General features: G+C 41.5%; 1 long non-coding RNA gene across 1 annotated transcript; it reads right to left on the bottom strand.

The window, feature by feature from the left end:
• Positions 1-17293: 17293 nt before the first annotated feature.
• LOC120574308 lies at positions 17294-18396 on the bottom strand. The gene is made up of 3 exons (XR_005641859.1): positions 18357-18396; positions 17817-17988; positions 17294-17681 (listed from the first exon to the last, which is right to left on the bottom strand). It is a non-coding gene; the product is annotated as an uncharacterized LOC120574308 (long non-coding RNA).
• Positions 18397-21249: the final 2853 nt, after the last annotated feature.

The raw sequence follows: 21249 nt of genomic DNA on the forward strand, positions 1-21249 counted from the left end.
AGACTTTGGTTCGCGGGAAATCTTGAGATGGAAGAATAACAAAGTGCTGCTATTAATGATAAAAATTGATAGGAGCTTATTGACCCAGAGCAGCAGAAGATATCACGGCAAATAAAGCAGTTAAAAGGTTTAATGGAGCAAAGGGTATTATGAGAGAGAATCTACTGGGTAGTGTCAGGGTGAGAACCTCCCTATTTAGTCTGAGGGCTTGTGGCGAGCCGACAGGGGAAAGGAGATCAGGTCATTGGACAGAGAGGGCAGAGCAGAGCGAAACATGGAGGGTTTTCCCAGGTTTGGAGACGAGGCTGGTGGTGAAGGGGCTTGAAGCCAGCTGAGCAAAGCAGGAGAGGCAACAGGGCAGAAGCCCGGGAACTCATGGGTTGTACCGCCTTGAGAACTGGCACAGAAGAGGTGATCAACCGGGTTTTAAGTAATATTACCAGGAGTGAATCATGAAGATGAGCTACAGCTGTGAAGACCGGCTGTGTAGTGTTGAATCGGTCACGCCCCTTGACCTACTACCCTCTGGACTGTCTCCAGCACTCCAGGTGGAAAAACACAGAACACAGACAAACAGGGAAAAAATCACCCAACTCAGGGCGGAGAGAGAGCAAACCATAACAAAAAATATTTGTGCTACAAACTAGTGTTTACAATTATGACAAATTCAATACATCTAAATAATAGGGTAGGGTAGAAAAATACCAGTTTCCAATATCAAGAAGCATAACAAGCTTTTTTGTACAGCTAGAAATAACTGTAAGTGGATCACATCGGAAGCCAGACACATTCCATTTACAAATGTCCGTGAGGAGGACACACAGGTTTCTTAATTCAAAACCAAAAAGCATTTATGGGCAATGTTTGTTTTGTTTTAAACTGCCACAACGATGACACAATCTGACCTCTGTTGTGTATCCTGTTTCTCCCCTGTTCTGTGTGTAATTCATTGTCGTTTTCGTAGTGAAATTGCTAAAAGTGAAGGAGGTGAACGACATCAGGGAGTACGAGGACGAGGAAGGCAACAACGCGGCAGCTGGCCTGCTCAGGGAACCTCAGGCAGAAAACCACGATGATGATGATGATGCTGCTGCCCAGGGGTGAGCTAACACCAACAGACTGCGTGTCATTTGAGACCTTAGCGCAGGGTGGAATAATGCCACCAGCAGACTGCTGAGGTTTTCACTGTAAATGTTGAGTTTGAAACCAAACCAGCAGTAGCTACAACCAGGGCATGAAATTAACACCCGCCCACCCGCCAAATGCGGGTGAATTTTGCAATTGGCGGGTAACACTGTCAATCTACCTGCCACTTTGGCGGGTAGCCAATGAGAATTGAGTGATTCAGATGCCTAACTATCGGTAAGCAGGGTACGCGGTTGCTTACGGGCCTGGTCCAATCAGGGGCCCGCATCACTGGAAGACATTGATTGACAGCCGGGGCTCCATATCGCGCAGCAACTGACCAAGCGGCAGGGAGAACGGGTCAAATTCATTTCCTTGTTTATGTTATGAAGACGAGACGTGTGTGACTCGAACATCTCACATTACCAACAAAACGTACAGCGAAAGACCGTGCAAAACATTTAAGACCGTCCTGCCAACATGTAGACATTGTAACATCAATGTACGCTGGAACGATTTTTCACTCTTAAGTCTCTGAACCTTGCTGCTGTTTCATCTTGTCAGCTGTCTGCAGCGGGCGGGCCTGTTGCTCCGTTTCCCCCGTGACTGACGCTCACACACAATCACACACACACACACACACACACACACACACACACACACACACACACACACACACACAATCACACCCGGTGGATGCAGGAAAAAACGCAGATGAGACCTACAGGATGACCTAAATTGTGGATAGCTACTTAATTGTAAGTGCAATGATAAGTTAAAGTCCAATATGAAACCGTATGAATGTGAGTCCCAGCCCAGGTAAGGTTCCTAGAAAATCTCAGCCCAGAGTAATTAATTAATAGTACTAATTATTATTCTCCCCAAAACAAGTTTCCTTTTGATTTATTTTTTTTTATTTTTAAGAACTATACAAAAAAGTTGCAACTTCTTTGCAACAACTCATGTGTTATGGTCCACATTCACCAGTGTTTTTTTGTTGTTGTGGTGCGCGTAGGCTACTCCTGATTTTGTCAGTCCTCTCATCTCTTATATGCAGTGGTGTAACGAGCCAACACCGGACCCCTATGCAGTATTATCAAGGCTGGACCCCCTACTACAGCACGTGTGCAATATCCATGAGTAGGCTACCATGAATAGGACAGGACAGGATCATAGAGACACAGAAAGTCCTGTTTTTCACCTTTTATGAGGCAAAAATAAAAGTAGCTGGTAAAAAGTCACTTTGGCAGGTGGATTTAAAAATCCACCTGCCAAAGTGGCTGGTGGTCAAAAAAGTTAACTTCATGCCCTGGCTACAAAGTTCTTTTTGAAGAATGTCCACAACAATAAGTCATTACTTGTAAGACAGGTCATTATGGAGATATTAACTCCAGTAAACAGTGGCTTGTTGCAGTGTAGTTTGACACCAGTGTAGGTAGTTCTAATCAGGGTATCCGTGGGGTCTTAAAAAGTCTAAAATTTCAAAATAAAAATTTTAGGCCTTTCTATTATTAATTCTATTATTCTAGTATTGTGTTCTAGGTCTTAAATAATTTTAAAGAGTTTTTTTTTTATTCCATGGTGTTGTAGTTCTTTCTTTCGATAGTCCACATATAATTTGCTGTATATGTACAGATTATTGTTACTCTGTCGCTTTTATTCAATTTGAATGATTTTGTTTACTTTGCAAGTACTTTTGTGACTCTGCATTTCGTTGTACTTTAATGTTGTGATATATAGTAGGTCTTAAATTTCATTCATAAAGGTCTTAAAAAGTCTCAAATTTGACTGTGTTGAAACCTGCAGAAACCCTGTCTAATGCCAGTGGCAGACCTAATGCCACAAGACAGAGAACTTTAACGAAATAAATATTTCATGAATACATTTCAGATTTTATTTTATTTGCACACTTAGCCAGGTGTATTGTACTATTCTTAATAAACAAAAGAGACTACAGCCATGCTAGCAGCTCTGTGAGACTATACAAAGGCACAGCGGTGCGTTGAGCTAAATGTTAATGCCAGCTTGCTAACATGCTCACGATGACAATGCTAACATGCTGATGTTTAGTAGAAATACTATTTACCTTGTTCACCATCTTAGTTTAGTGTGTTAAAATGCTAACATTTGCTTATTAGCACTGAATGAACAAAACACAGCTGATGTTAACGGACGTAACTTTTAGCTGCTAGTGTGGCTGGTATAACCGTGGTCTAACAAGATAGTTCAACATGCCAGCGTAGGCTCTAAAAAATAATAAACACAGGCCTCACACCAATTTACTTACAAAGAGATATGGTCTACATAATATCACGACATGACACAGTCTTCTTTCTGTTGTCAACCAAATTCTGCGTTATATAAAACCCATGATTCTACATAAAAAGCAGCTTTTTTTGGGAATTATGGCATTCATTTAGGAATTGGCTGTCAATGCCACTGCCATAAGTTTGATACCCCTTAATCATTCCATCTGTATTACCACTGCTTACAGACCATACATTTATGTTGTAAAATGGTACACACACACACACACACAGCACTTTTCAAAGTCAGTTTTGTAGCCAAACAAGTCGGTGTCCTTTTTTATACCCATCTTAGCAGTTATTGTAATAATTACTATGCCTCTATAAAAGGTTTAAGTATCTAGAATGATAAAGGGATTTTTATGAGAATTACACATAGTTTAATATTTATGTGTTACTTAATGGGGGTCTCTTCTAATGTGAAAAAAGTACTCAGCATTTTGCAATATTGAGCTTAAAACAAGAAAATGCTACCTTGACTAAAAACCAAGTTTGTGCCTTTTTATCTGAACTTATGGATTCATCTCTTTATCTAAGGAGTTGCCTTAGTGTCATGTCATGTGCAGCTCTATCATCTGCTGCTGATTATCATGGTAGCCTTTGGCCAGTTTGGAATACTCACAGAAAAAACTGACCCTGTCTCTAAACTGTTGTGTTGTGGTACAATCCAAAGATTTGATAACTCAAGCAGACACTTGCTCCTGAAGGTGTAGATGCAGAGAGAGCAGGTCTCCCACTGAGCTTGTGTAACTAGCGGCCCTCACAGGTAGATAGGATCAAAGAGCCTGAGACCGTATGGAGATGGGATTATGTGGCACTCCTTATCTGCCTGGCCTTGACCACTGCTGATATCCTCTCTGCCTGCTAATGCCTCACATCTGCTGATCACCTCTTCTGACAAGCTTATTCTCTCCTTCCCCTGTCATTTGCTCTCATTACACTGACTCTCTCTGTTGTCTGAACTTGTCTCTCTGTTGTAGAAAGCACGTGCAGAATGGACGTGCAGCAAGACAAGACGCCCTCCTTGGACGGCTCATGCTCAAAAAACATGGCTGAAGGGAAGAGGGTCACCAAAAGAAAAAAAGGAAGGAAAATATCAAGATTTTACTCTTTTTTTATTTGTTTTACAACATTTAAAGGTCCAATATGTAATACTGACAGCTAGTGTTTAAAATAGTTACTGCAGTACAAATTCAAAATACTGGAGAGAGTCGTCTCCCCCGCCCTATGGCGTTATATATGTGTCACATTCCTGAGCGAGTAATTGTATGTTTTGAGCGCAGAGAACTATATTTTGAAAGCACATTACATTACATTTTGAACAGAAATTTACACTCGCAAAAAATTATTTAGTTTGAGTAAAGAAAAACGTATTTCGGGCACAATAAATGTAAGCTGCTGCGCTCCGGTCCTGTCTCCCGCCTCTCAACCTCTTCTCGCGCTCACTCTAGACACGCTCGCTCAGATTTTCACAGCCAAGCAGTGTGCCACAAAACCAACCAATCGCAGAATCAAAAAGGTCAATTCTGATTGGCTGTTGGTCTCCAATTAGATTGCAATAAGAAACAAAAAAAAAAACTAGGAGGAACCGTCTTTTTTCAGTCAACACTTGTTGGTACGGCAAATACCGGTCTACAGTGGAGTACGGTTTGTTCACTAATGTTACTGGATTAAAACACATTTCGGTCGTATTTTGTTGTTACATAGATATATCTATACACAGAAATGTTTATATATTTTGTGTGTACTATAATGCCGTTGTTTTGTTTGACTCATATCTCCTTATGTTTGACTCATCCTTCGCAAGCAATCTAGCTAGCTCACACACAGCAGTTGACATGTCATCTGAACAGGCCTCGCAGCACTGTAACTAGCTAAGTTAGGTCTCGCAATCCGAGACTGAACAGCAGTAGACCTGTCACACTATAGCCACATGTACGTTTTTTTATATTTTTGGTTACATTACCGTATTTTATTAACCTGAATTATGTTGCTATATTAGCTTGCGAATGAGCTATCCGTTGCTAATGCTAATTTATCTCAAAAAGCAGAAACGTTAGCTAACTACTGCCAAGATATGATTTCACGAGACCAGAGAGGTGTTATAAGACTCGTCAAGTGTTGTCATCTGTCTTAAAATGAAATCATATCTTGGCGGCGTCGTAACGTTCGTCCACCCTTTTGACATAAATAAGCTAGCTAGCTAACGTTAGCAACGGATAGCTACTTTGCAAGTCAATTGAACCAACCTTAAAGAATTAAGGTTAATAAAACACCACATTGATGTAACCAGTATTACAAACTTCTTTTAAGTGGCTGTATTGTGACATTTTAGGTTTGTTCAGATGAATATGTTGGATGCATAGACTGTATCCATGCTGTGCTAGCTAATGTTAGATTTCTTGTGAAGGATGATGTTGGTCACACACGGAGATATGTACAGAAAACGGTGTTGTGATTAACACAACTATTAAGGCATGTCTGTAATATACCGGTCGGTCAATAATATAAAATACTGTGGATCAGTGTTTCCAACCCTTCTGGTCTGAGGTTCCCCACATCCCTGTCATATTAACTCACATACCCACCCCGTCAATTCCCAATGTGTTCACACTATCCTATTAAAGTGAATATTCTTACATTTTCATGCAATTGAACTATAAACATTTAGGTTGGTTTGGTCAGAAATTCTACTAGCTTGGCCTTTTACTTGAAGTGTGGTTAATGTTTTAAAAGTCATACATTACTTTTAACTAATCATTTAAACTGTTAGCTAAGTCAGTAGGCCACTTTTAGCTTTTATTTCTACCATTGATTACTTCGCTATATGTTTACATACATACATATGTGTTGAGCTGTTTCAGCTGATATATTGTTTTAAATCAATCATAATTAAATTATTTTGATTAGTTAAGCTGCTCCACAATCTTTCCAAGTACCCACTAGCTACAGCAGAGATACCCCTTGCTGGGGAATCACTGCAAGAGGTTGAGAGCAAGGGAGACAGGACCGGAGCGCAGCAGCTTTTACCTGCGAGCAGAGAAAGACATGCAAATACATTTATTGTGCCCGAAATAGGTTTTTCTTTACTCAAAATAAATAATTTTTTGCGAGTGTAAATTTCTGTTCAAAATGTAATGTAATGTGCTTTCAAAATATAGTTCTCTGCGCTCAAAACATATAATTACTCGCTCAGGAATGTGACACATATATAACGCCATACCGCCCCAGGTGTACATTAGATAATAGTCAACAAATTTTTCTGAAAGTTTATTAAATCATCACGTATGTCAGTATTAAACCTGTTTGAGTCATGATTCACTCGCATCTTTAACCCAAGTCTTTAAATTGAGTCTCTAGTATCATTAACTCGGATCAGTTGAGTCCTACTACAATTCAATCTAAAATGATAACAGCGCCACACATAAACCTCTTGCAACATTAGCTACTACTAGTCCTAGCCATCTTAGCTGCAAGAACTTTATAACAACAACTCCACAAGTCAACTCAAGCGACTGAGTGAGCAGAGAGACAGTCTGAGACAGGTTATCCGACCCGCAGACTCAGAGCCGGAAGCTCTGAGTCTTGAGACCATGATTCACTCGAGAACTTGCGAGCCCTGGATGACTCAAGTTGTAGATGCTTGCGCAAGTCAGTCAATCCCGCGCTTCAGCTGGCTACGTTGTCATGAGTGGATCTGTAGCAGACGAGCGAGTGAAGTCTCTCTTCAAGCTCAGGGTAAAACAAATCCACAACGAAAGCCATTCTTTCACTTCTGAAATAACTTACAATACAAAATTAGTTCTACTCGTAGCCTAGCTAGGCCTACTGTAGGTTTGGTCGATTTAAAAATATGTCTACATTGAAAGCCTATATATTGCTTAGGCTACACTAAGTTAAGACAATAAATAAACAGTCTGGCTCAAATGTTTTCTTTTCCGTGACTAAATGGCTCTCCTGTGAGCAGCAGCATGAGGTGGCGAGTGGGTGTGCGCAGTAGGACTGAGTTTCCTTTAGCCATTTAGTGATTCAAGTGACTCGCACAACCCTCAGACTCAGAATAACCCAAATCCTTAAAAGGAATCGAGTTTGCCAGGTCTAGCTAAGACACCTGTGTGTTTGGTAGCGGGATGTAATGTTACTCACACAAGCAAAGGATTTCTTTCTCTGGGTATCAGGCAGCAAAGGTGGAACAAGACCCAGACTCAACGGGAACATTTGAAAATGTAAGAAACAAACATTTATTCTCTCATCTTAGTTAGAATGTTTTCATGAGTTTGTAATGAAGCTCAGCGTAAATTCTTAAAGGAAAACTTCATATACCTTTTCCATCACTCATAGTGATCAGCTGTTTCATGGTACATCACTTTTCAGTAGTAATCAGATCCAGCTGTGTCGTGGTTAGTTAAACCAATCAGAGTCACGAGCCTATCGCAGCATGACATCCTGCTTTAAATGTCCTTTCTGCGTCGCGGTTGGCAGTTGTCGTTTTGGTATAGAATAGGGCAAAAGCGTCCTCCTGCCTCCTCCTTCTGCCACCGGTGGTCACACCCTCGGACTCGGGTATCGTTTGCGCTTGGCTGTCGATGGTTCCTCTGCTCCTTCATCACCACCAGTGTCTGGACTCCATCGGGGGATATGTTTGGGTTTCCTTAACCCTTTATGACATTTGGTTTCGATGGAGTCCTATATCCAGAGACTTGTTACATTTACATGTTTGTCTGTACAATAAATATGTTCATAATTGCAAGGAAGTCTCTCCTGATTGAATTATTTTTAGAATAACATTCAACACAGAATGACAACAGATATTCCAGTGCACCAATAAAATAAAATACTCTTTCACTTCTTACTCACTTGTTCTCACTTGGGGGGCATCATCGTCCTCTACCTCGTCAACGAGGGAGGAGGTGGAACCTCCCATGATGCCGCTGGCTCAGGAGGAAGTGCCCTGAAGGAGGAGGAGACAGACGGAGAGTCAGCATCTACTGGAGGAATCAACTATTCTAAAAAGTGATTCACTTGTTTAAATCACTTCTTTAACTGCATAGTGGATGGACCTGGGAGAATGTGCTGAAAATAATGCAACATTATGTTATTCCAATATGGTTATGGTATCACATTTATTAGTCATGTCTGTGGAATATAAAATCAGGTTATACTCTCTAAATTTGGAGACAGTAGTTTTGGTTTTGCTTTGGCCAAACACACTAAGGGCCCTATTTTAACGATCTGAAACGCAAGTATGAAATTAGCTTTGTGGGCGGATCTCGGCCGCTGTTGCTATTATACCAGCGGGATAAATGACTCTTGCGCCCGACGCAAATCTTAAATGGGTTGGTCTGAAGTAGCTAGGTGTGGTTTGGGCGTAACGTGAAAATAACCAATCAGAGCGTCATCTCACATTCCCTTTAAGAGCAGGCGCGCTTGTTCCATGGCTGATTGCTATAATAACGGCGGATTTGCCTGGCGCACGCCAGCGGGAGCTGTCGGAGATGCGGCAAAGTAATAAATGCCTGTCTTGGCCGGGTGGCGATGTTGCTGCGGCCTCTCGGGCGCATCTCCTCAAGTCTGGAGAGGATTGCTGCAGCCATGAAGTGTTAGCCTCCAAACGCACCACCTGCACCTGTTGTGCCCCTTCCTCCTCCACCCACTCCATCTCCGTCCACCCGCTCCACCAGGAGCGCATCGCGCATTACTCCCGGACCAGATTCCGTCGGAGTGTCCAATCCCACCGTAGCTCAACATTACGTCTCCTTAAGTCCTCTAATATTTCCTCATTTATGTCATCAACACATCCATGATTCATGGAAATGTTGTGTAAAACACAACAAGCCACAAAGAATGCTGCGACTTTTTGAGGACTGTACTGTAAAGTGCCTCCTGATCTATCCAAACACCTGAAGCGCATTTTCCATAATATTTTTCTCTGTAATTATGTATGGTTTGCAAAAATGGGAACTGCTGCGTCTGTTTAGATGAGAGAAGTGTATGCGCGTTGTGCACACGCTACGTTATGGCCAAGCATGCGCCCCTAAAATAGCATCTGAATAACGCGCTACTGACTTTAGACTAGCGCCACTGACTTTAGACCAGGTTTTTCCTGGTCTGTGGTGGAATTGTTTTCTGAAACTGCAAAATAGCACCAGGGAACATTTGCGCCGAACACGCCTCCTCTTTTCGCTGAACCGCGGAACTGTGGAGGGAAAAGTCTGCTGTGCGTTGGGTGCAAAATAGGTATGATACATGCGTCGGTGTACAAAGGCAATTGCGCTGAGTGCAAGATAGGGCCCTAAATGTTTCAGAGTTCCCTCAGAGATAGAAACCAGAATTTAAGTCTTTCATTTTCTATGGAGATTTATAAAAAAGATGTGTGGAACAATCACACTTGTGTTGTGTACATTATGATAAAACAGTATCACCAGTATTTGTAGGAGAAATAAAGTGACACACCCTCTAAACATGGATATATTAACTAAGAAATAGAAGAAATAAGTTCATATATTAAACCCTTGCCCCTATAACATACAAATCAGTCTACCAGAAATTGTTGGGCAGGGTCATCCCTTTTTTCCCATATCATTTTGGAGGAGTTAGTTAGGTTATTTGTAACCCAACTCCTGGGTTAAAAAGTGCCCGGGACCAACTAATTTCTGGGTTATTTCAACCCAGAAAACGGGGTTGTTCTTTTGACCCAGAAGTTGGGTTATTTTAACTACAATGTTGGGTTATTTTAACCAAACATTTGGTCAGGTATTTAACCCAGAAGTTGGGTCAAAAAGAGTAACCCCATTTTCTGGGTTGAAATAACCCAGAAATTAGTTGGTTCTGAGCCCTTTTTAACCCAGAAGTTGGGTCACAAATAACCTAACTAACTCTTTCATAATGATATGGGCAAAAAAGCATGACCCTGCCCAACAATTTATTGTACTTGTTTGCATTTGGCAAAAACATACAAATAGACATTATTTTTTTTACAGCCATGAAACATGCAACTAAACCTCTGCATTCTTATCTGACGCATCACACTCCTCTATTATGGTGTGGTGGCCATTTCAGTAGATTTACTCACTAACATTGTTGTGGAAACACAATAAGCATGGAAACTAAATGCACACTTCCTGCATTACTTCAAATACTAAGTTACTCATCTAGTGTGCCTAGTTCCTTTGCTCTGAAATGACGATATGTACATACGTTGTATCAACAGTCCCACCCCTCCTCTGAGAGAGGGAGTGTTCTTCTTCTACGGGGGTAGGGAGGGAAGGAGGTGTTTCTTCTTCCTCTTCTTCTGAATTTCTGGCAGACTGATGCGTATGTTATAGGGGCAAGGGTTTAATATATTAACTTATTTCTTCTATTTCTTAGTTAATATATCCATGTTTAGAGGGTGTGTCACTTTATTTCTCCTACAAATACTGGTGATACTGTTTTATCATAATGTACACAACACACAAGTGATTGTTCATATTGTAAACTATGTTGACATGATAATATAATAACTCCATAAAATACACCCCTCCAACAAAAAATACATATATATATATATATATATATATATATATATATATATATATAGAGAGAGAGAGAGAGAGAGAGAGAGAGAGAGAGAGAGACAGCAGTGGCGGTTCTACGGAGGGCCAAGGGAGGCCCGTGCCTCCCTAGACATGTCCCTGGCCTCCCCTGTGGCCCCCCCGTGCTGACCAAATACAAAATTATGAATTTATTATGTTTTTACACACAAGCGGCAAAAGCGTAACTAATGTGCGACGCAACGTTCTACACGGGTAAATTAGAGCGGCGCACCCAAACACTAGCCTGCAGCCTTCTGCCTGCAGCCTGCAGCGTGTGGTGCTGCTCGGTGAATGAGACAGCAACTACTCTTGGAGAGAGCAGAGGCGCTCCGATTTCTCCTGTTGGTAAGCTAAACCATTTCATCTCGGAAGTGACTTGTTGTTCTTGATCATAACCGTGTTCCTTATGTTCCTCACGCTGATAATGAAATCAAGTTTGGAAATGTCTGGTCTCGATGTGTTTAGAAACTTCATCATATCTCAACTCATCGAAGCCGAAGCGAATATCCAAATGTCAGTATCGTTGCTAGGTCTACACAATGTCGTGATGTTAACCACGTAACTTCATCCATCTTGGCTGTTGCATAATAAATACAGTACAGGCCAAAAGTTTGGACACACCTTCTCATTCAATGCGTTTTCTTTATTTTCATGACTATTTACATTGTAGATTCTCACTGAAGGCATCAAAACTATGAATGAACACATGTGGAATTATGTACTTAACAAAAAGTGTGAAATAACTGAAAACACGTCTTATATTTTAGATTCCTCAAAGTAGCCACCCTTTGCTTTTTTGATAGCGCTGCAAACCCTTGGTGTTCTCTCAATGAGCTTCATGAGGTAGTCACCTGAAATGGTTTTCACTTCACAGGTGTGCCTTGTCAGGGTTAATTAGTGGAATGTTTTCCCTTATTAATGGGGTTGGGACCATCAGTTGTGTTGTGCAGAAGTCAGGTTGATACACAGCCGACAGCCTTATTGGACAGCTGTTAGAATTCATATTATGGCAAGAACCAATCAGCTAAGTAAAGAGAAACGAGTGGCCATCATTACTTTAACAAATGAAGGTCAGTCAGTCCGGAAAATTGCGAAAACTTTGAATGTGTCCCCAATTGCAGTCGCAAAAACCATCAAGCGCTACAACGAAACTGGCTCACATGAGGACCGCCCCAGGAAAGGAAGACCAAGAGTCACCTCTGCTGCTGAGGATCATCCGAGTCACCAGCCTCAGAAATCGCAAGTTAACAGCAGCTCAGATTAGAGACAAGATGAATGCCACACAGAGTTCTAGCAGCAGACACATCTCTAGAACAACTGTTAAGAGGAGACTGCGCGAATCAGGGCTTCATGGTCAAGTAGCTGCTAGGAAACCACTGCTAAGGAGAGGCAACAAGCAGAAGAGATTTGTTTGGGCCAAGAAACACAAGGAATGGACATTGGACCAGTGGAAATCTGTGCTTTGGTCTGATGAGTCCAAATTTGAGATCTTTGGTTCCAACCGCCGTGTCTTTGTGCGACGCAGAAAAGGTGAACGGATGGATTCTACATGCCTGGTTCCCACCGTGAAGCATGGAGGAGGAGGTGTGGGGGTGCTTTGCTGGTGACACTGTTGGGGATTTATTCAAAATTGAAGGCATACTGAACCAGCATGGCTACCACAGCATCCTGCAGCGACATGCCATCCGTTTAGTTGGACCATCATTTATTTTTCAACAGGACAATGACCCCAACACACCTCCAGGGTGTGTAAGGGCTATGTGACCAAGAAGGAGAGTGATGGAGTGCTGCGCCAGATGACCTGGCCTCCACAGTCACCGGACCTGAACCCAATCGAGATGGTTTGGGGTGAGCTGGACCGCAGAGTGAAGGCAAAAGGGCCAACAAGTGCTAAGCATCTCTGGGAACTCCTTCAAGACTGTTGGATAACCATTTCAGGTGACTACCTCTTGAAGCTCATCAAGAGAATGCCAAGAGTGTGCAAAGCAGTAATCAGAGCAAAGGGTGGCTACTTTGAGGAATCTAAAATATAAGACATGTTTTCAGTTATTTCACACTTTTTTGTTGAGTACATAATTCCATATGTGTTCATTCATAGTTTTAATGCCTTCAGTGAGAATCTACAATGTAAATAGTTATGAAAATAAAGGAAACGCTTTGAATGAGAAGGTGTGTCCAAACTTTTGGCCTGTACTGTAGATTTGAGTAAAGTATTCAACAGGCTATCTGCCCGTGTAGGGAGGGATGGTTAGGCAACGAAATATAATGCATGCCCCTACGTTTTTCTTCTTCTAATAGTTATCATGAAACGAGAAAGGGACACAGCGTCCTTTTTTTGCCCCAGTAAACAAAAAAGTCAGAAAAACAGCAGTGAAAGAAACAAATCAAGGTGTTGAGGAGTAGGAAGAGGGTAGAGCCAGAGGAGTCGGGGGAGGTTGGAGAGAGGGCATGTGATGAAAGTGAGGGCTCTGACACTGAGAGGGAAATTCCAGAGGGTGAGAAGGATGAAGAAGAGGGTGAGAAGGAGGAAGAAGAGGGTGAGAAGGATGAAGAAGAGGGTGAGGAGGATGAAGAAGAGGGTGAGGAGGAAGAAAACCTACAGGGACAGAGAGAGGAACAGCCAGAGGGACAGCAAGTGGATCCATGTGGATCAAGTAATGCACCATCAGGTTTGTGATGAAGGTTCTTACTATTTGCAAAGCAGTGCTATTACAATTTCATTGTAGGCCTACTGTGTGTCCTTAAAATGATGCTTTCTGCTGTAAATTCTTTTTTGTGTCAATATGGCTCTGTTTCTTTTTTTTTTAAGTACAGCCCAGCTTGAATATATTTCCAACCATTTTGATGGGGGACAGAAGACGCAGCTTCAGGCCAAACTGCTATAATCTTCATCCATGGCTTGAGTATTCTGTCATGATGGACTCTACATATAGCTATGCATGTAGACGTTTTTCATTTTGTATTGCCCTACCTCTCTTTCACCTCCACTCACACTTGTACAAAATAAATGTTTATATGATTTTAAAGTAAAATAAAGTTTATAATCTTCAAATATCATTTGTTGCCATTTTTATGTGCCACTCTGGTTAAACACTGGCCCCTCCTTGGCCCCCCTAGTAAAATTTGTCTAGAACCGCCACTGAGAGAGAGAGAGAGAGAGAGAGAGAGAGAGAGAGAGAGAGAGAACAACCCTGTAACCCAGAAAATGGTTACTCTCTGAAAAAATAACCCATCATTTTAACCCAACACAAATAACCCAGAAACTGGGCTGAAGAAATAACCCAGGAGTTTTTAGAGTGTACTTGAATTAATGTCAGGGAAATGTATCTGTACCACACTCTTGCATAGTAAACTGAGTTTGGACGGCCCTGTCCATGGTGAATATTTATAAACCTTACTCACCCTTTGTGTTGCTCTTTTATTTTGAAGGTAACTTCCCTGTTTCCGGTCCAGCCAGTGTGGCTAACTGTGGCTAGCTTGGTGCAGCTCTCCTTCAGCTCGCCGCCGTGAACAATGTTCTTTTTCTCCAGAGACATTTCCAGGACAGGACACCGGGCAGCCGTATCGACCGCTTGTCCAGTCAAGATGAATATCTTCTTCTCCCATTACGGTCCTGAATGATGCAAGATAAACACTGAAACATGTCTGTTTAGTTCCATCTCCCCCCCACCAAACTCCATTATAAATCTAACAGTATAATGTTGCTGGACTTACAGACATGTGTAAACATTGTTAAAAATGACAAAAAGGAGGAAGAAATATGAACAAGAAAGTCATAAAAAAATCAAGTCTAGGCACTCAAGGTTGGTTACAAAAAGTGATAAAAAGGCCTTTATTAAATAGGGCAAGACATTAAAAATACACCAACGCGTGTCAGCTTGAGCCTTCCTCAGGGTGTAGTGACACAAAGGGAACATCAGAGTGATTCTAGCTTGCAGGTGTGTATAAGTGAGAGCATGATATGCTCACCCTGTTCTCCAGGGACATAACACCACAAACCCAATACACAACACATGGTACAAAATACAGCACTTAGGCCCCATCTTCAATCAAGCAAAATGCAGAGTACAGCCAGCAAAACATGGCAACATATACTTCAGTGTTTTTAGAAACATATAAAGAGGATGGATGAATTACAAAAAAAATTGTTAAACATGAATTTAAGTTTTTCTAATGAATCGTTGCTGCTTTCTGATTAATTCAGCATAGCTTTATTTAAAGAGCACTTTTCACAGATAAAATCATAATGTGCTTTACGTAAAAACATACAAGATAATACATATTAACAACTAAGTAACACAAAACAAAGAGAAGTACAAGTACAAAAGAATTAATGAAGACCAGACAGACAGTTTAACTGCTGTACTTCCCCAGATGTCTTTATAATCTTTATTTTGTTTGTCAAAGAGGACACTATGCTGCGAGATCTAATGGATCGATACCCACATTGTTGTGTGACAGTATGAACAGAGATTGACGTCTGAGAGAATCTATTGATTGCATTAAACAAAAGTCATTTAATTGGTTGACTTGTTTTAAATCGGCATCCGAAATCTGCAGAAACCTAAACAGTTGTGGAAGACTAAACAAGTGAATAATTCGAATTCGGTGTGTAAAGGAGCATAGAGATAGATGGGCTTGAATGTTTAAATTGACATGTTATAATAAATAACATGTCAATTTAAACATATAACATATTATAATAACACAAATTATTCATGTTTGGTCTGTAGTGTGTGATGGTGAACAGACTGAACTTTGATTTCCGCAGCTGATCTTCAGTCAGTGTTTCTGTCCACAGGAGATACTCTCAGTCTTGCAGAGGACACAGAGACACTGAGGAACCAGAGGGGACCCTAAACCCAGAATAAAGAGGTTGAGTGAATGTGGTGTTGAAGGTGTGGAGGTGGATCAGTGAGTCAGAGGAGACTGTGTAGAAGGACAGAGTGCCAGCAAGACAATCCACATACACTGCTACTCTATTAGAGACAGAGGAGGGAGTGAGGGCTGTTCTTCTGTTATTGTGCCAGACAGAGTAATTATCACCATCAGAGCACCTCAGACTCCAGGACTGATCATTCCATCCAAACCCACAGTCTTCACTGTCTCCTCTCCTTCTGATTCCTCTGTAACTCACTGATATATGAACCCATCCTCTCATCTCAACCTCCCAGTAACAGCGACCAGTCAGACCATTTCTACACAGCAGCTGTTCCCAGGAGTCAAATCTGTCTATGTGTCTATATGACTGATCCTCTCCCACATATGTCACCTTCCTGTTGTTGTCAGACAGTTTGAGGTTTCTGTATAGTGTGTTTGTGTCCAGTTCCAGTTCACAGACATCTGATGGAGAGAACAAGACACAATACAGCTGCAGGTTATCATCTTTTTATTTATTAACAACTTTATTGACAATTACTGAAAGAAAATCATTTAAACTTTAATTTCATATTCAGCTGTGAATGATGTTTAACAAACTTTATCTTCAACAATCCATTCAGTTAAACACATCTGATGGTGATTTACAGATTTACTAGCCTGGAAATCCAGACCCAAATCCGAAAGATTAAGGGTCTGGCACTGAGTAATGAAAAAGGCCCAACTCAAGGGGCGGCACCAAGCATGCATTTGAAAATCTCACTGCACTCAATTGGATAACACTACGACCAATCACAACAATACACAGGGTGACGTATCCAGAGCCCCATACGTTTCGCTACCAGCGGAGCTAACTGGTAGATTAAACTGTCGTCATCTGTTTAGCTTACCTTTGGCGCTCCTATATCAGATACACCTATGTGATTGGTGCAGCATGACTACAAGGGCATAGTTAATGACATCATTACTGAATGCCAGAATGACTCGCTGAGCAAATTCAAATTGTGCTCTCGCAAGAACTCTGGATTTCCAGGGTACAGATTTACAGCTGTCTGAAAACTGACTGAAAACACACAATCACAACAAACAATGTTTTATTATTAAGATTCTGTCTCTCAGCCTGTTTTCCATTTCCACCTGATGACCTGCAGCTGGCTCTAAAACCATGTGTAAGCTGTCTTAAGTCAGTGTGACGTGCACACCTTCTGTTTATAGAAATACCAGTTTATGTGTGAATGTATTTGTGCGTATGTGTCGTACATCTGGTCCCAGGTCTCCATTCAGGGAGGTACTGGAAGGTAAATCCACCTCAACTCACTTTATTCTACATCTTTTAGATATCAGCTATGTTGTGTTGTGTTTATGACTTGTAGGTATTTAAACACTGATTTATTAAAATCATCCGGAGAAGAAAACTCATCAACTTATATGTCAGAAGTACGAGTTTACAAGCAGTACATGAAGGCAACAACGCTCTTCTCTAATATCAGTGACAAAAGAAACAACGTTAGCTTTCTATTGGCTTGACTGTAAATAAAATATATGTATTAGTTGTGTTGGATTACTTTGTTTAGTTTGTTGTGTTTGTGAATTTTAAATTGATTGATTGAATTCTTTCCAGCCACACTGACAAAAAACAGATCCTGGCTGAAACTCTGGAGAAATTCATCATCGTACTTCAGTCAAGAAAATGTAAAATCTAGTGTAACATGCAGCTGAGTTCTCATGAATCAAACTTTAAACACACTCACACTTCCTCAGACCAGGTCTCAACCACTGCAGTCCACCATGGTCCGTCCTGTAGGAAGAAACAAAGTCAGAATCAACTTCATACACTTTCACTCAGATCCTCCATTAAACATGAACCAGAGTTCATCAGTTAGTGACAGAGAAACAGTGTGAGAGCTGCTGTTGTATATCTATCTGTCCATACATGAGTGTCCAGTCTCCAGTTTGGATCCTTAAGTCCAGCTGACAGCAGCTTCACTCCTGAAACTCCTGGATGATTGTAGCTCAGGTCCAGCACTCTCAGATGGGAGGGGTTGGAGAATAGAGCTGAGGCCATAGAAGTAGAGCCTTCCTCTGAGACCAGACAGCCTGAAAGACTATACACACACAATCATGCACATAGTCATTGTAAACTTTCTAGATTAAAACAATTAATGTTAGTCATTCATGTCCGTCCAACCATAACTCCTGCATAGTCCATTCAACGTAGCTGTGAATACTCACTATGTTGAAGCTGAGAGTCTGCAGTGTAAGCATGTAATCATTGTTTGATTTCAAATCCAGAGCCAAAATAAAATGTTGTCATTGTCCAAATACATTTGGACCTAACTGTATATCCAAGTCAAGCTTATGTTAAGCTCTCTCAGGCTAGAGGACTTCTAAATCTCTTTTAATATTGTTTAGTCAGTCTAATAAATAATAAACACACAAAGAAAATAACATCTCAGAATAACTTAACACTAACCTAAGAGTTTCCAGTCTGCAGTGTGGACTCTTCAGTCCAGCTGACAGCTGCTTCACTCCTGAATCCTGAAGCTCGTTGTTACTCAGGTCCAGCTCTCTCAGACTAGAGGACTGGGAGCTGAGAACTAGGGATGAGCGAATACAGCATTATCTGTATCTGTTTACCATATGAATTATCTGTATCTGTATCTGTACTCGGACTGGGCGGGGCCTAACCCGGAAGTGGGCGGGATTTAACCCGGAAGTGGGTTGGCTTGTCTTGAAATGGGCGGGGCTTTGACCGGTATGTTATTTTAAGCATGCAATTGATATGGGTTGATCAGAAATTGTTATATTTATTGCTGATTAGAAAACTATTTACATGACAGCATCAGCATTGAGCTTCAGATCAATGGTTTTGATCACGATAACAAACAAACTATATACAGAACAAGTTTTGCAACAATGAATACAACACATGCATTTGCAATTATGAAGTAAAATGTAATGAACAAGAGTTTTCATACTCAACATAACTTTCTTTTTTAACTTTTAATTTTTTTATGATCAGTGTGATTATTTATTTTTTTTGGTTCTTTTTTTTATTTTTTTATTTCCACACCAGGTATGTGTGTGTGAGAGAGAGTAAGAGAGAGAGAGAGACAGAGAGAGAAGAGAGAGAGAGAGAGAGAGAGAGAGAGAGAGAGAGAGAGAAGCAGAGAGAGAGAGAGAAAGAGAGAGAGGGGTAGAGAGTGTTTGTGTGTGTGTGTGTGTGTGTAGCTTAATTTGTAAAATTATTTATACCAAAACTACCTTTATTTTTTTATAAAATACAGCAAGAAAGTGTCAGACACTCAGTGCGTGAAGTCAAAAAAACTGGTTAGAGCCAGCTGACGGTTTAAAAAAAAAAAAAAAAAAAAAACTCAGATGACAGGCAGAGAGAGGGAGAGAGATTATGCATGTGTGTGTAGCGAATTCATTTGTAATATAATTTTATTATGAATATGAATTTTTTTATAAAATACAGCAAGAAAGTGTCAGACACTGTGCGTGAAGTAAAAAAAAACTCCGCCAGCTGACGGTTTAAAAAAGAACAAAAATCTCCGACAGGCAGAGACACAATGCGAGTCACATTCTACCAAGCACCACGTCTGGACAAACCCCACGTTTACCAGAACTCTACTGGTTAATAAGTTAGTACTACAAACCGAAGTAAAAAACAGAGAGAGCGATCTGTTCTCTTCTCAGTGTTCAGTGTGTGAGTGAGCAGAGCGGGACACACAGCAACACAATAAATCTGTATGTGTGTAGGGGAGGGGCGCTGTGACTACTAGCCTATCACAGAACGCAGACACAGTCAGCTACCCAATGAGGATTTTTTAAAAACTCCATTTAATCTGGATACTTGTGTGTGCACGTACAGAGCTCTGTTGGAGGCTTTGACCACTGGCAACAGCCTCAGAAGAGCCTCCTCTGAAGCAGAGTATTTCTTCAGGTCAAACACATCCAGATCTTTTTCTGATGACAGTAAGATGAAGACCAGAGCTGACGACTGAGCAGGAGACAGTTTATCTGTGGAGAGACTTCCTGAACTCAGGGACTGTTGGATCTGCTCCACTAGAGAACAATCATTCAGTTCATTCAGACAGTGGAACACATTGATGCTTCCCTCTACATACAGATTCTCACTGATCTTTTTCTTGATGTACTCAACTGTTTTCTGATTGGTCTGTGAGCAACTTTCTGTCTGTGTCAGCAGACCTCGTAGGAGAATCTGATTGGTCTGCAGTGAAAGACCCAGGAGGAAGCGGAGGAACAAGTCCAGGTGTCCATTTGGACTCTGTAAGGCCATGTCCACAGCAGTCTGGGAGAAACATGTTGATTTGTCTCTCAACACTTCAGACCACTTGGAGGTTGTTAGGTCTTCTGCCAGCAGGTTGACTCCAGAGTTGATGAATGTCAGATGGACATGAAGAGCAGCCAGAAACTCCTGAATGCTCAGATGGACGAAGCAGAACACCTTGTCCTGGTACAGTCCTCTCTCCTCTTTCAAGATCTGTGTGAACACTCCTGAGTACACTGAGGCTGCTCTGATATCGATGCCACACTCTGTCAGGTCTGATTCATAGAAGATCAGGTTGCCTTTCTGCAGCTGCTCAAAAGCCAGTTTTCCCAGAGACTCCATCATCTTCCTGCTCTCTGGACTCCAGTGTGGATCTGTCTCAGCTCTTCCGTCATACTTGATGTTTTTCACTTTGGACTGAACCACCAGGAAGTGGATGTACATCTCAGTCAGGGTCCTGGGCAGCTCTCCTCCCTCTCTGGTCTTCAACACATCCTCCAGAACTGTAGCAGTGATCCAGCAGAAGACTGGGATGTAGCGCATGATGTGGACGCTTCGTGATGTCTTGATATGGGAGATGATTCTGCTGGCCTGCTCCTCATCTCTGAATCTCTTCCTGAAGTACTCCTCCTTCTGTGGGTCAGTGAACCCTCTGACCTCTGTCACCATGTCAACCCACTCAGGCAGGATCTGATTGGCTGCTGCAGGTCGTGTGGTTATCCATAGGCGAGCAGAGGGAAACAGTTTCCCTCTGATGAGGTTTGTCAGCAGCACATCCACTGAGGTGGACTCTGTAACATCAGTCAGGATCTCAGTGTTGTGGAAGTCCAGAGGAAGTCGACACTCATCCAGACCGTCAAAGATGAACGCGACCTCTTCAAACCTGCAGATTCCTGCTTCTTTGGTTTCACTAAAGAAGAGATCAACAAGTTCCACCAAGCTGTACTTTTCCTCTTTCAGCACATTCAGCTCTCTGAAAGTGAATGGAAATGTGAACTGGATATCCTGGTTGGCTTTGTCTTCAGCCCAGTCCAGAGTGAACTTCTGTGTTAAGACTGTTTTCCCGATGCCA

Source organism: Perca fluviatilis, chromosome 15 (assembly GCF_010015445.1).
Source record: "Perca fluviatilis chromosome 15, GENO_Pfluv_1.0, whole genome shotgun sequence".
NCBI lineage: Eukaryota > Metazoa > Chordata > Actinopteri > Perciformes > Percidae > Perca > Perca fluviatilis.